The sequence below is a fragment of the Pangasianodon hypophthalmus genome, chromosome 13 (assembly GCF_027358585.1).
Source record: "Pangasianodon hypophthalmus isolate fPanHyp1 chromosome 13, fPanHyp1.pri, whole genome shotgun sequence".
NCBI classification, from domain to species: domain Eukaryota; kingdom Metazoa; phylum Chordata; class Actinopteri; order Siluriformes; family Pangasiidae; genus Pangasianodon; species Pangasianodon hypophthalmus.
The window spans coordinates 6713110-6727272 of record NC_069722.1 but is presented as its reverse complement, the minus strand read 5'-3'; the positions used below and the strand labels follow the sequence as shown (position 1 = coordinate 6727272).

The following is a 14163-nucleotide window of genomic DNA, read 5'->3' as shown; positions in this document are numbered from 1 at the left end:
GAAGCTGGTAGCTTTTTCAAGTAACGGAGCTAGAAATGTTATTGCATATTCTGTCTCTCTCTCTCTCTCTCTCTCTCTCTCGTTTCTTTTCTCTCCCTCTCCGGTTGCTGTAAACAACTCACCAGTGCAAGTGCTGCGTCATGCACCAGCTGCCAAAGTACTCCATAAAAAAGTGGCAGGTTGATCCGTCTCAGACCTTTTCATCGTTTTAATGTGTCAGAAACCCTCATGGTTTCAGAATCAGAGTTTTAATAGAATCTATATGTCTGATACTAAAGATTTGAAATCCCTCATAGATTCTCTGTATCACTTCGGTTTCCCCAAGATCGCAAAATCCTTTTAAGTGTCTAGCATTGATTTTGTTTTTCACCAGGATAGACTTTGTTTACGTCTCTTCTTTTAGAAATTTGCAAGCACAGCATCCACTTTAATCTCTCATGTGGATCAAAGGTACAGTCAGCGATTTTGCTGAAAGTTAGCTGAAGTTTTCAAACACAAAATTCAAACAAATTAAGCAGTTTCCTTTAGTATTCACTCCACAGCCACACCCCCAAAACATGCACAAATGTTCTGGGCAGGAACCTAAGCTGGACCCCACTTTGTTTTTTTTATCCGCATATGTAGAATTCAAAACAGCTAGGACCTAACTGACTTCTCATTGGTTGCAAATTCAGACCCATAGATCAATAACATTTCCGAATTTATTTCCGATTCTGTGACTTTACATTCATTGGTTGTGTTCTGTGTATCATGTTTGTGTGACAGCATAATGGCCTAATTATTCACTTCAGATCTATGTTTTTGATTGACAGGCAGGTAGAGTCACCTTTTTGTTTGTATTGGTTGGATGTTATTGGTCAAAATAATGTTTATTTTTCTCTTGTTTACAAAAAGTGTTCTAACTCACGAATCACTGACTGCACCTTTAAAGAAGCATCTAACATAAAAAAACAAGCCAGGGAATGAATAAAGTCATGGGAAGAGGTGTTAATTGATTAACTGCTAACTCGTGCCCTATATTTTACTTTAACGATTTTTTCCTAAAATTTAATTTATACACCTGCAAGTGTTAGGCTACGTTGTGGCGTTAAGGCTTTAGAAAAGGAGGAGACAGAAATGCAGTAGAAAACATGAATGATTTAAACAGTCAGGGATCTCATACCAGCATCAAGCTGGAAAACAAGTGACGACCAAAGTGCTCTCTCTCTCTCTCTCTCTCTCTCTCTCACCACGAGCATTTTGTCATTGCTGCAAAATACTACAGGCCACCGGTGATTGCAGATGGCTGCTGTGTGCATGTTTGCGTACATTTGTGAGTGAACCTGTGTGTGCATAAGATATGTTGCTATTAAAAATGTATACCCCTCCGTCTAGAACCTTAAACTGTACCAGTCAGAAGGTTGGTGTGAATGTGTGAAGTTTAGAAGTGGAGCGAGCAGATCCAGAGGTCAGTGAGCTTTACCCTGTGAGACAAGAGAGAAGGACGCTACTGTCTGAACTGCAGTCTTGTGCTTGCTCTTATATTTTCATTGCACCATGAACTCCAGAGTTATTGGCAATCTTCCTGAAAAAAGTATATATAAAAGAAATAACATAAGTGATTAGTCTTGTGTGGTATTAAGAACTAATCGTCACTGCCTGATATTATACTGCCAATATCGTGTGATTATATATTTTGGGTAGGATCTGCGTAATTTAACGTCAGAGTAGACTAGTATGAGTTATCACTCAAAAATACTCGGGAGATGAGCCAGTCAACATATGAATCTGGAACGATTTGCGCCAGTGTTTTAAGCCGTCCGATATTAATATCACGACACCGCTTGGAAGCCCCGGCCCCTTCCTCTATCTCACAAGAGCTAGCTGCCATCTTCTGCATTCATGAGCTCACAGATGCTCACACAGATGTGTTTCTGTGATTGACAGGGGAGAGAGAGTATGCCATCAGTTGTGGTTGTTATATCAAACTCGCAATCTTGCAATGATGAGGTTCTTCGGTTGTGCAACTTAGGAGCCCTGAGACTTTTTTTTTGAACAAAGATAAATAGTTTCGTCTATTGTTTGAGTGGAAATGTTTGTGTAATGTTTATTTTATACAGTCGATTGTGCTTGTTTTATGAATGAAGCTAATAATTCTGGAGTTTCGAGTAAATGGATTTTAGATTAGATAGGGATTATTTTGAAGAAATGCTGCCTTTAACTTGAGTAACAGATACTCAGAAAAACTCAGTGCATCAGTCCTGGTTTATACAATTACAATGAGGTTCCCATTAATTTTTCATTGTTTTTTTTCTTCTGTCTATTAATGTAATGGACTGCAAAATAGCTTGTTGGGTTTTTTTTCTTTGAACAATAACTTGGTACAAGCACTGAGGTCACATAGGAGGGAAGCTTTCAGTCCTTTAGCTTCTAAGAGCCTCTCTCGCTCTCTCTCTCTCTCACACTCTCTCTCACACTCTCTCTTTCTTTCTCTCTCACTCTCTCTTTCTTTCTCTCTGCAATTATATAGTCATAATATTTAACTCTTTCACTCAGTCACCTCTTAGTGTGCATGTGTATTTCACTATGAGTAGCTACGACTCTTCTATCAATGCAGAAATGATTAAAAGAAGCTTATTTATGTTGCGTTTTTATTTACACCGCATGTATCGGTGGTCAGTAGAGGCTTTTTAGTGCATTAGGTTAATAAATGGAGGACAGGCGATGGAAGAAATGGTCTAGTTGTGTGTGCACACTCACAGGTCAAGGACCTTTCCATTTTTAGGCAGCCTGTGTTTTATCTTGCACCCAAAAGATGGCCATTCATAACAGTGAAACAGAATAATGAGCAAGGAGGAACTTCATCACTTTGGAATGGAAAAATTTGTTGTCATTCCATATGTAAATGAAGTGTTAATACAACATTGACTTGAGTTTTACTTATTAGGATTCTGTCTTAGGCTCTCAAACCACCACAGCACAGAACACGCCAAATCGTGAAAACAAATTCCAATAATAACACTGTCTAAACAATCAGTTTATCCGAGCTTGCAGCATGATGAATCAGTTCATAGCAGAGTGCATAGCATGGCATCTTTAATAGCAAAAATCAGGAAGGTGAGCCTGTGGTATAAACTATTTTTGACAAATACGTTTTCCCGCATCAAGCGTCATAGGATATTACACATTCAAATGTCTATTTTTTGCCTTTGAATATGTAAATAGGATGAAAATGTTCATTCATTCATTTATTCATCTTCAGTAACTGCTTTCTCTTGATCAGAGTCAGTTGACCCTGAGCCTATCCTGGGAACACTGGGGCACGAGGTGGGAATACAGTGGGTTTGGTACTCAAAGTATTCAGACACCTTCACCCTCTGTATATAGCTGCATTCTTCCTTCCCTCAATTCTGACCAGTCTCCATGTTCCTGCTGCTAAGAAGCACCCCCCATTCCATGATACTGCCACCACCATACTTCACTCTAGGGATGGTATTAGCCAGTTGATGGGCAGTACCTTGTGTTTGCCAGATGTAATGCATGGAGTTCAGGCCAAAAAGTTACATTTTGTTTCAGCAGACCACAGAATATTTTCCTCATGCTTTCAGAGTCTTTTAAGTGCCAACCACATGCCTTCTACTCAGGAGTAGCTTTGTCTAGCCACTCTGCCATCAACGTCTTTTTCCATTTCACAATGCTGGAGCCCTCTGCTCCTGGGAACATTCAGAATATAAAACCATTTTAGAAATGGTTTTATACCCTTGGCCAGATCTATGTCTCAACACAGTTTGATTGTGGGTGTCTGTGGAGAGTTCCTTGGACTTCATTACATGGTTTTTGGTCTGACATGCACTGTGAATTGTGTGGCTTCTTAAATCATATCCAATCAATTGAAACCAACTGAATTTGCCACAGGTGAACTCCAGACTAGGTCTAGATATATTTCAGGATAATCAGAACAAACAGGACGCACCTGAGCTCGCTTTGGACTGCCTTAGCCTAGGGTCTGAATACTTATTATTGTGTTTAGATTAATGTGCAGGAAAGTCATTTTAATCCTTTTTAAATTAAACCTACACAGTAAAGTCCACTAAAATTGGAGGGCTCTGAATACTTTCTGGACCCACTGTATATTCTGAATCGAACTCCAGACAGACAGTAACCTGGATCTGTGAGGCTGTACCGCTGTCTGCTGTGCCACCATACTGCCCAGTATGAAAATTTAAATAGCCCTAATATTTACAGCTGGTAATGGGAAAAATCCAAATAATAAATGTCAGTACTGACATTTTATCCGCTTACTGCTGAATTCTCTGCTTTTAACTGAAGAGATTTGGTTTGAGAGTGTGTTTGAGACATCTCCGTTAATTCACAGTTGTCACAATATGGAGTTACTTTGAGAGATTACTGTGGGGAAGCCAGGCTTTTGACAGTATATACATTTTCATATATATTTTGTATGTGTGAGTTTGTGCATTGCATGTAATGCTCTTTCTGTGCATGTGATATGTGTATGATATGTGAGCTAATGGTGTTGGACTGAATGAGGAATGGTAATGTAGAATCAGCAGCTACATAACCCCTGGCACATCACAACCAAACACCAACACCACTAAAGGCCAAAGTTCATGACTGTGGAAAGCTGCAAGGCAGTATGAGGCCGTAATATAACTGCATGCCATGCGAGAGAGAGAGAGAGAGAGAGAGTGAGAGAAAGGGAGGGAGGGATGGAGGGAGGGTGTGAGTGGTGAAAAACTCCATCAACTTGCTGACTAGATTTTGTGAAGTTGAAGATTGGAAAAACGTCACCTGGTCTTTTTCCAATCTTCAGCTGTCTAGTTTCGGTGAACCTGTGCACAGTGTAGCCTCAGATTCCTGTTCTTGGTTGACAGCAATGGAACCTTCTGCTGTTGTAGCCACCTCAAGGTTTGGCATGTTGTGCACTCTGAGATGCTTTTCTGCTCACCACGGTTGTAAAGAGTGGTCATTTGAGTTACTATAGCCTTCTTATTGCAGCTCAAAACAGTCTGGCTATTCTCCTCTGATCTCTCTCATCACTAAGGCGTCTCTGCTCACAACTGATGCTTACTGGATGTGTTCTGTTTGTTGCACCATTCTGTGTAAACTCTAGAGACTGCTGTATGTGAAAATCGCAGATCCCAGGAGATCATCAGTTTCTGAAATCTGGCACCAACAGCCGTGCCACTGTCAAAGTCAATGAGATGACATTTTTCCATTCTGATGTTTGATGCAAAGCTTCAAAGATCCTGAAGCTCTTGACATTATTTATTGATTAGCTGATTTTTTATGATAATTCTATGAATGAGCTGGTGTACAGGTGTTCCTATTAAAGTGGCCAGTAGGTTAAGATGCTTACCTGCTATTTTGTGTATATACACATCAGTATTTTCTAATAACTGTAGCTAAGCAGTTAAAAGCGATTTTTAAGCCAACTTTGGACCCAGAGTAAATGAGTGAAAAGTCCCTGAACTATTTTTTGAGAACCACATGACGTTCAGTTATGCTCATTGTCACATCCAAAGTTATGCTCTCTCTGTTTTTTTTGAATTGTTCAGTTTTTTGCTGTCACGTTGCATTCTGTGTGGATTATATATTTACTTCGTAAGCAAAAAAATAAGCCTTAAAATGGGCTAACCTTTGCCCTAGCTTTCACCAGAAGAAGATTCTGTTTTCTCTTGTTTTTTCGTCAGATGTGCTGTTATTATCAGCGCGTGTTCACTTAAACACTCGAGGCCTTGACACCTACACTGCATTACAAGATACAAGATGTTATTGTAGCAGCACAAGTCACACTACCAACATGGCACTTTATTATAAATCTTTACAAGGCTTTCAGAAGGTTGCGCTCAAGGCTGAATCTTATAAGATTGGAAGAATTGTAACTGAGAAGTTCAGAGTCATACATTTAAAAATAATATTTACAAGTGACTTTTCTTTTTAATATTTGAATTTTTTGGTGTTGACTTTTGCGTTCTGCTTTGCGTTTATGTTAAGATGAATTGTAGTGGTTTAGTAAGTGAATATGGCCGAGTGGAACTGTTGGCACATCAACCATTAGTGTGTTATGGTGTGAGAAGAACCAACACCATCAGCTTCATGTCTGCGTGTTAGCAAGCATGCTCTTATTCTACTCTTACTTCACATGTAGCGAGAAGTTTAATTCAGCTAAAGGCCGTAAATCTCTTTTTAACTGTTAACTGGATGGTAAAGCTGTTTCAGAGGCTGTGCAGAGGCAAGAAAAAATTACAACATTTTGGTGGAAGATTACAGAAAAAAATAATTAAGTCTTAGTATGTTAAAAAGGGAAGAATGCACCTTTAACTTCTCCAGTCATAGCTACTCGTTAAATACATCAATAATCGTTTTTACTGTTGGTAAAAAAAAATAGCTGTGTTTGACAAATATGACTCGTTTGTGGTTTTAGGCATTTTTAAATATATTTATACATATTTTAGCTCACTCTTCTTCCACCCCACCAGACTTTATTATTACAGCTATATAGATAAATAATCAACTATGTGTTCAATAATTAACTCACTCTCAGAATGAACTTTCACAGTAAGATCAGTGGCTTTTACTTGTTACTTAATTACATTCAGTTTCTATTTATATCAGTGCTTACGCATACACAGCTACAATGATTTAACCCCGGTTAGGTGTGGGTGGTATGGAAATGAAAATATGAAAATTGCTCCATTCATGTTTCTTTGGATGACCTGGAATGCCCCAGAGAACCAGCCCCATCTCATGATGCTTCCACCACCGTGCTTCACTGTGGTATGGTGTGCTTGAGATCATACAAGTAACTTGTCTTTCTGCAAACATGACAAGCTGAATTATTGCCAACGAGGTCTGTTTCTGTTTTGTTTTTTGAAGAGTCCTGATTTGTCTGAATGCATTTAGACATGCAATGCAGTTCATTGCTTATTGTTCACTCTCTAACTGTTGCTGCTTTCAGGTCGTCCTGCAAGTCTTCTCGAGTGACTACTGGCTTCTCTCTTACCTTCCTTATCATTAGTCTGAGAACTCATTGTGAAATGTTTACGGTCTTTGCTGTGACTTCTCTGTAGCTTTTTCCATTTGAGTGTTGTTTAATAATGTTGTCCTTGAGAACTTTAGGAAGGCTCTTTACCTTCACCATGGTCACTACTTGTTGTGAGAAATCTTCCCAACCAATGGCAACATCTTATGTTATGACACCAGGTGCAATATGCACAAGAACATATCTTTGTTTATGCTTATGAAAACATACTTTTTTGTTCCTCTTTATAAGTACATTATTTTATTTTGCCAGCAGATAGTTTCATTTCTGCTTTCATTTAATGTTTACAAAAAAAAAAAAACCCAGAGAATATATCTTAACATCGGGTACTGTGAGTAACAATGGATTTGGAGTTATAGCGCAATGATGACATTTTATTTTATTGTTTATATTCACATCACATCATCATACTGACCAGCCCTAGTTTCAAGTAAATGTTACTTTATAATTTTTTACTTTAAATAATATATTAAATATAAATGAATTTGTCATTATTTGGCACAGACAACACTGTCACAATTATGAGATGTGTTTTTCCATCGTAGGCTGCTGTGGTTGGTAAAGTGTGTGTGACAGTAAGTGTACTTCGTCTGCTTCTGTAGCTACAGACGTTAAGACAGACATTAGGATTGCGTCCTTCATTAGTGTTAATCAGGCTTTTACTCCATCAGGCCTGCTTCCCCTCTGTGCCACGGCCTCCGAGGCCCTCATTAACACACCGGTGTGTGTTAGCAAGCGAAACAGTCTTGTTAGTCTCGTTAGACTATGCGTGAGTGGTGCTGTGTGTATGTGTGTTTTTGCGAGGCCTTTTTGTGCCCTTCCGACCCCCAGAATTGAGCAAAAGTTCATGACCTTAGGCAATGTGTGTAATGTGTGGTGTGTGTGTGTGTGTAGAGTGCAAGCGTGTAGTTCTGGTGTTTCCAGGTAAAGCCACCAGTTTACTGTTGATATGTAAACACCGCCACACAGGAATAATGGCGCGAGGTTGCAAGCGGATTCACACCATTTATTTTCAGTGCGCCTGCCTCCCGCGTGGGCTAAAAACACTTTCATTTTCTCAGGTGGATGAAAGAAAGATCAAGGTATGAGTCATTTTAATTAAACACAATGATACTAATCACTTGGATTTCACACCATGTTTTCTCAAATAGCTGTATAGTTTCATTTTTACCAAGTTTATGGAAAATAGCTGTAATTATTAGCCACAATCTGCTAACTGCCTATAGAAACAGATGTGTGATGTGTAGGCCTAGAATGAGTCATTACAATTTATGTGTCAAATACACAGAATTCAATCATTTTCATTTCATAGAAGATAATTAATACGCAAAAAATATAATATGATACTGCTGGAGTCTTACCTCTCTTTTGTCCCATGACGATGTTTACAGGAGAAATTATAGTTACAATTCAACATAAACATTAAAGAAATAAAATTATAAATCAATCTCTTGCATATATTTAGGTTATTATTATTATTATTATTATTATTAAGACTGAATACGAATACATTATTTGGAATGAACTGATAATATGTTCTGAACAGATACGAACACAGATATAGGAGATGCACTATTCACTTTGGCTACTTTATTAGGAACACCTGTACCTCAATTATCCAATCAACCAATCATGTGGCAGGGGCACAAAACATAAAATTAAACAGATGCAGGTCAAGAGCTTCAGTTAATCACATCACACATCACAGTGGGGGGAAAAGTGATCTCAGTGACTTGTTGGTGCCAGACAGGTTGGATTGAGTATTTCAGAAACTGGTGATCTCTTGAGATTTTAGAGTTTACAAAGAATGGTGCAGAAAAAAAACAACAACCAGCGAGCGGCAGTTCTGCTGGCAGAAACAGCTTGTTGATGAGAGAGGGAGACTGGTTCAAGCTGACAGGAAGTCTACGATAACTCAAATAACCACTCTTTACAACCGTGGCGAGCCAAAAAGAACCAAGGAACGCACAACATGTCGAACTTTGAGGTGGATGGGCTACAACAGTGAAAAGCTACATCAGGTTCCAGTCCTGTCAGCCAAGAACAGGAGTCTGAGGCTACAGTGGAAACGAAAACTGGACAATCGAAGATTGTAAAGACATTGCCTGGTCTTTTCTCAAAATTTAACCGTCCAGTTTCGGTTCCTGGCAGACAGGAGTGGAGCCCAGTGTATTAGTGTTCCTGTGAAAGTGTAGAGTTAGTGTGTTATTCAGAGTCCAGCTGTCTGAGTGATTCACCCTCACATCCTGGTGTTGTTCAGTGGACCAATCATACCTCATAAATAATTCATTCTTTTTGTGTTTCACCAGCACACCTATATTTTTCATTACCATCCTCTGCTAAATGAGGGCAGTTATTCCAAGGTTCCTTTGTTTCTTTGTTGATTTGCACAGAGACAGAACATGATATAGGCTACAGTAGTTTTGCTGCATTCACTTCTCAAATTCTGATATAGTATTGAACACATCACAGGCAATTGCATCATAAAATATAAGAGCCAATTTAGGTCATTTGACACTTGTGGGTTTTTTTTGCGCTCGGTATGATTGGTGAAGTGTGAATGCTGTGTTCAAGCCCAGGAGCAGTCCAGAGATCAGATCCCTGGACCTCTAGAAAACGGTGGTCTGGGGTTGACTTTAACCAAACCATGATCCAGTCCGCATCAGGTGTGGAAGATATCCTTGCTCAGGGCCACGTCCCGGGTAACATGGTTGTCACATTACTTCTGATTTCTCCTTTTGTGATGACTGGGAAAGGGTTGTTATGGTTACTGATATATAAAACCAGACTTTCATAGAACTGAAGTGCTGTAATTAGTCCACCTTTGTGGTGTAAGCACTTGCACTGAGAGCACAGTGAAAAATTGCATGTCTAGAGATCAATTGTTCATTTGCGAGTATTTCTGCACAATGACATGCCCTGCATCCAAAAAGAGGTTTTCTTCACCACTTGAGCGTTTGTAAGTGTAGGGAAACAGATGAAGCTACCATTTTGCAACCCTGCGTGCACGAAAGTGACCACTCCATTCAATCGAGCCACAGTTTGGAAAGAATTGTTCTATCTGAATGCAAATCTGTGATTATGAGCCCCGCCCACCAAACAATCCCAGAATCGCTCCTGAGTCCGGACTCGAGTATTGTGAAAACGCCCTAAGTTCCAATATGAAAATGCACACCATGGTTTACTGGTTTACCAGTGGAAAGGGTAAGTCATGTAGGGTTGGATTTTCAGTTTCCATATTTGTAGAATTCAAGTAAAAGTTTAAGTAAAATTTAAGGGCTTCTATGTCTTTTTAATGTTGTATGACATTTTTTGTGGAGCAACTTATTATTCAGTATAGAAAAAATATATTTCCGGTGGCTTCAACAGTTATTTAAGCATGAGTCATTATGTCATGTAGCGAGGGCACTTTAAGAAATCTCTTACTGTCGCATTTTAGAAAACACCCACTATGCTTTTGTTTGATTTTTTTTTTTTCTCAAGTTACCTCCAGAGCCCTTACAAAGACTGCACGTATTTATCTCACGCTGTCTCTTTTGAAGCGTCTTGCAGGGCACTCAACCTTCTGGGCCTCGATTGATTTGCCCATTGCAACACCGTTTTGGAAAACATTAGTCATTAGTCAGACTGAATCCTGACTGACAGCCTGAGTGTGCTTCTGTGTCTTGATGGTTGCGTTTTCTTGTTTCACTTGTCACACAAATCATATGGAAAAAAATTAATTGTGTGATCGTGCTCATAATTCCAGTGACAGGAGAAACCTGTAGTGGAAAGCATACTCGGTCGTGTCTTATTCAGCTAAATGTCACACTGGGTGGGCTGGTGCTGATCAATCGCCCATCTGCTTCATTCTGCCAGGAAACATTCGTGCAAGAGTAATCTGATTGAAATTATGGGGTGGGCTACATGGCTGAAATATCATGTAACAATCCTTTATGTGGTAAAAAGATATTTAGATTTTAGATGCAAAACAGCAGTGACAGTTTGAACAATGAACATTTGGATATTTTTTTACATTTATATTAATGTCTAAAGGAACAGTAAAAGTATTTGAAGAAATGTAACAATTCATATAAATCTAGATTATAATTCCACAGTGTTACTGAATTCTTAAATCCGATTGGTTTACTGTTGTTTACTGTTTACATGACCATTTCTATAGTAACAAATTACACAGGGACTTTTACATAATCTAAGATTAATAATAAGCAGATTAAATTGTGTAAAACACATTAATAATAGTTGTCAATTTTTCTATATGGAGATGTTTATTTGATATTTTTGGAAGGAGTCTCCAGTGTCAGCACTTTGTAACAGTAAGGAAGTTTTCTGCCATGGAAGAGAATTGAAGACAGAGAAGTTCATGATTTCTAGTTTCCTGGTACCATAACAAGCTGTGTTTTTTTTCCCTCTTATTCAAGAACGAGAGAAAAAGAGATTATGGTGAGGGAACGACTGTTTATAGCTGTTATAACGCAAGTGGCAACAGGAACCAACGTTAAATGTAGCTATAAATGGTTAAAAATTATGACGTGTTGTTCTGTAATAAATTCAAATTGTAATTTTTGGCAAATTGCTGTTGTGTAAGTGAAATAAAACACTTTACAGTACTTTGTGACATGCTGTTATAGGAAAATAGTCGTTGATTAGTTTCTTATAGTAGCACACCCTGTCATGCTTAATTCCTTAGTAATTAGTGAGTAACAATGAAGTTGTGACAATATTATCAACATTATATCTTCCAGCCCTAATAGAAATACTCATTCTCTCTCTCTCTCTCTCACACACACACACACTTTCTTTGTCTGTCTCTCGTTCATCAGTTAGCTCTGTACCTATTCATGTAACAGTCATGTCCTTTGTGTATGTGTGTATGTCAGACACACACACACTGACTGATGATGCTTCAAGGTATTTTGTGACGCAGACAGTCTAGATGGCCGTATTCAAATTCAGTTACAGTCATGAAATAGAGAAATATGAGGAGATCTTCCTCCTTTGAACGAGGCGTGCGTTATCAGATCAGACACACAGCTGCTGCACCTTTACTCTTTACGTGTTCACTGCACGTGAACATTTCACTCCTAATCATTTCCAAGTAGCGCAAAAAAAAAATTGTTGGATACAACGAGCATACAACACAAACGTAAAACTAATAAGACCCTCTTCTTCCTCTGATGCATTTTGTAGTTTTTTTGTTTGTTGTGAGTGGGAATGCATGTCATTGGATGCTGCTGTAAATAGACAGCCAAAAAAGGAAATATTTTAACTTTACAATCATATGGCAATTTCTATCATACTTCACAAAACACATAGAACATCTTAGAACAGAGTTTATGAGAGTAGCTAAGTTGAATAATAAAATAATTTATTTAAAATCCACAATTTCATGATTGACAGGTTCATGCACATCCTGCATTGTACAAGGTGTCCCAAAAGTCTCCATACATAAGGGACTATGTACGCCAGCACCACGTCGGTTGTGTCTTCGTCAGTGGATGTTGGTGGATGTCCACTTCTCGGTTGGTCTGCAACAATTCCGTTCTTTTTGAATTTGTTAATAGTTTGGCAACAGTGTCATGTGTGATGTTCTTGCCATGTTTCCTGTAAAAGTCCATCGCAACCTTGCGGCAGCTTCCCGATCCAATCACGAGAAGGATTTCAATACGTTCTTCTTTTGTCAAAGGCATTCTTAAAGGCTATCTGAAAAAAATATACGTAATATTACCTAAATATCAAAAATTTTGGAAGACATTTTGCTAAAAAAGTGTCAATTTCCCCTATGGATGGAGACTTTTCGGACACCCTGTAGACAGACACGGCCGGTCTGTAGCGGCAAGGCACCGGTGAAGTGAGCGGAAGGAGATATTCACAGCAGACATTTATCGTTAAAAAAAGGGCAGAAGGGTGAATAACGAAGAAGGGTGAATGAGGGCTGAGATCTTTATCAGGATCTACACACAAATGGGCATCCATCTGCCCGCGCTTGGATTCTGGGATATGTTCAGCACCCATATGAGTCATGGTTTTATATAGAATCCAATATCACAAAGTCTGACAGCTTTTCCATCACAGTGGCTCGAACTGTAACAAGTTTTCTGTAGATGAGCACGTGTTTTAAAAAATGTATGTCCTTTGTGGAATTGGTTTATCTGCAGGAAATGGCGTTTGTGAGTTCTGTGTTATACGAAGCTCTGTGTCATATTTCTCAGCACTCCCCAGGCGTTGGAGTGTGTACTTTAGAGAAGTGCATGTTTGTGTGCTCTGGCAACCTCGCCAGATGGTGCTGGGAGTGTGAGGGCACCCACTCCCAGAGGAGAGGTGTGTGTTTGTGTGTGTGTGTGTGTGAAAGGAGAGGAGGGGTTTTAGAAAGGCATGTAGGCTCAATTAGGTCAGAGTACAGCATGTTGTCAAATCCAGCATGCAGGCTGATCGGCAGGAGTGTGTGTGTGTGTGTGTGTGTGTTTATATCATATATATGCAAACATATTTATTTTGTTATGTTTTATATATCTGACAGTTTTGGCCCTGTGGGGACACTCAACGGGTCCTCATGAGGAAAAACGCACTTTTATTTTAAAAACTAAAAAAAGCTCTAAAATGTTTTCTTTCGATTGCTAAGGTTAATGTCAAGGTTAGATTTAGTTGTAGCATACCATGAATAAGCTGCATTAACAATTAAATCAATGGAAGGTCCTCACAAGGACAGTAAGACGTGTATGTGTGTGTTTGCATATATGAATATTTCAGCACATATTGTCTTTAATTGTTTGCTCCAATTTAAGGCATTAGGTCACATTAGATAAATGGTAAAGGTTCATGAGATCTGATTCGTTTTATTACTTTACATTTGCATAGAAGTTTAACTCAATTAACATTCGCTCTCCTGCCTGCCTGCCTGCCTGCCTGTCCTTTCATCTGGCAACCACATCAGCTCAGCGAAGTGTTCCAGAGCTTTATACAGCGCTCATTCACGTGGAAGTAGTACATACACCGTGATAATTACCAGTCATGACCGCTCCCAGTGCAGTCTGTGTGTTCTCTCCAAAGCATGTTCCTCTGAGTTTACTCAGCCATGTGAGTGGCTTACGTTACTCACTCATGTGTGTAACATGCATGAA

General features: G+C 39.0%; 1 protein-coding gene across 7 annotated transcripts in view; it reads left to right on the top strand.

Moving 5' to 3' along the window:
• The window catches only part of stat5a (signal transducer and activator of transcription 5a), an 80515-nt gene that overhangs the window by 16165 nt on the left and 50187 nt on the right, over positions 1 to 14163 (top strand). For 2 of the 7 annotated variants that reach the window (XM_053239308.1, XM_053239311.1), the window contains exon 2: positions 1375 to 1447. The exons of the other annotated variants lie outside the window; for them this stretch is intronic. The gene's annotated coding sequence lies outside the window, so the exon portion shown is untranslated. The remainder of the gene's footprint in view (positions 1 to 1374; positions 1448 to 14163) is intronic. 7 annotated transcript variants of the gene reach the window in all.